The sequence below is a fragment of the Lepisosteus oculatus genome, chromosome 14 (assembly GCF_040954835.1).
Source record: "Lepisosteus oculatus isolate fLepOcu1 chromosome 14, fLepOcu1.hap2, whole genome shotgun sequence".
NCBI lineage: Eukaryota > Metazoa > Chordata > Actinopteri > Semionotiformes > Lepisosteidae > Lepisosteus > Lepisosteus oculatus.
The window spans coordinates 15,961,544-15,963,920 of NC_090709.1; positions in this window are offsets into that span (position 1 = coordinate 15,961,544).

Genomic DNA, 2,377 nt, shown 5'->3' on the forward strand with positions numbered 1-2,377 from the left:
TAAAGTTTTTATTTCATGCGCATGGGAGCGAAACACAGAGACGCTCGGTGTATTTTTCTCAAATTCGAACAGTTCTTAAATATTTTTCTGTTATCACGCTTTCGTGTGCTCACAAGATTACCGGTGTTCGTAGCACATATTTCTATGCATTGCTGTGTTTAGAACGTTGGCATAGTTCCAAAATCACGCACATTCTTCGTTCTCCCTATTTGCTGGAGATGCAGTAGCTTTTTTTAAATACAATTGGTCACTTGCATCCGTAGCACGCATTCCTATAGAGTGGTATAGAATTACAGAGTATCTCTTGTGTCCACTGAAGTATTAGCGCATACTGTATCGTAGTACGTAGGCTGCGTATTTGACACGTATTAAAATACAAAATATGAAAACCCATCCCGATTTTTCAGTGCACACTACACAGTTCCAGGGTCATTTGGCGTACCACCTGGTGGCACTCCACGTACCACTGCCGGTACGCGTACCACAGTTTGAGAACCACTGATCTACAGTATCTATAAATCTCTTACACGTCATTTACAATGGCTTTTCAACTAATAGCCCGTGCAGGGATCAAACCCTAACTGTTGGTACAGTACGAGTTGCGTAAGGCTCTGTAATGCGCAGATGAGAAACTAACCTCTACTTCTTCATTATATACACAGTGAGCTATATATGCAAGCTTACTGCCCCCTGCGGGCTCTGTATTTGATTGCGGTACAAGACCGGCCATGGAGATAAAGTGAGACGGGTGTGTACATTAAAAGGCTCATAGTGTCCCTGGGAGGGCTCAAACCACCACCCTTTTGGTTAACAACCGAACCACAAAGACTCATGTACAGCTTAACACTTCTCGGTCTCAGTGAAAGTGATACTCCGTAAAATTTCCAGAGATTCATTTATTTTTAAAGGAAAATCACCAACAGCGGCCGAGATCTACTGGAGTTTTTTCATTCTATACTGCGATTTCTGAAGGGTACTCTGTGAAAATATGAGTTTTGACGAGAAGGGATGGACATATAAGGTCAAAAGGCTTGGGGAATTGAGCTTTAAGGTGAAGACTGCGGGTTCAGTAGCAGCAGAACCTGATCAGTATCAGTTGACTCCGATATACTTTGAAAATGAACTTGGGGATTTAGAGTCAGACGTGCTACGGTTGCACCATGGGGTACTTAAGTTAAAAAAATAGGGAAAAAAAATCAGTGTTCCTGGATCTGTAATTGAGAACAACACCTGCACAAGAGCTGTGCAGGAAGAATAAAATGTGGTCTGGGATGAAGAGACTCTCTTCGGAAGAGCGGCGCTCTTCACAGGAGATTTTTTTTTTTGAAGTTGATTTGTCTCCTTTGGGAAATTCAAAGGTGCTGATAGCCATGGCGCAAAGGTAGCATATCTGACTCCAGATCAGAAGGCTGCATGTTCAAATTACATTGAGGTCTGCTTTTCGTTTTTCAGGTTCTGCTCGTCCTAAACACAGAATTCACACCATGTAGTTGAGTTCTATCTGTACACCACATAGATAATCTAAACAAAATAGAGCCCTACTGGACATACAGTTAGGATCTCACACAGCGAATACCCTTAAACACAAGAGAGAAGGCACAGTTCACATCTGCGAAACATCACATCCGTCTTTAGAGACAGCTACATCAGAGAATGGAATCCCGGAAGTTTCAAATAACTTATTTTAATACAGGTTCAAGCAAACCTAAAAGTTAGGGAGTTTCCGGACACTTTTGTTTTATTAAAAAGTGTCTGAAGCCTGAAAATGTAATTTGAAAAAAAAAAAAACGCTATTGGACATTAGCAGGTACTTTTTGTAACGATTTGCTATTTTATGCTGAAAAACAAAGGAAACAGACCCAATGTTTGCTTTCAGGTGCGGTTCATTACATAATAGACATCTATTACTGAGGAGCTTGAATAAAATTTACACGAGCCAGGTAGAAGTCGAACCTACAATCTTATGATCCAAAATCAGATGCGTTATTTATTAAACTGCTGGTATTTCACATAACCGGAAATCCCCCATAGTGTGCTCACCGGGGTAAAGTTAGCTCGAAGTTCGAAAACGATTTTGGCACGCCTGTAGCGCTTTCACGAAACCTCTTAGAGTTGCGAGAATGCTTGTTTTGTGTATAAAATACATTGTGGATGCTTTCTCAGCCTTTACTTTGTCGTTTTTATGACATTTTTTTGACCAAGCACGAATATTCTTTTGTCCATATCTTCGCGATGGAAGCACAGAACGCCGTCAAACCAAATGCATTTTAAAGACCACGACTTGTGGATATTTCCACACCCTTTACATCAAACTATCAGTGAGCTAATTATCTTTTTTAAAACCTCCGGTTTTTCATCGATGCGTAATTACGCACGA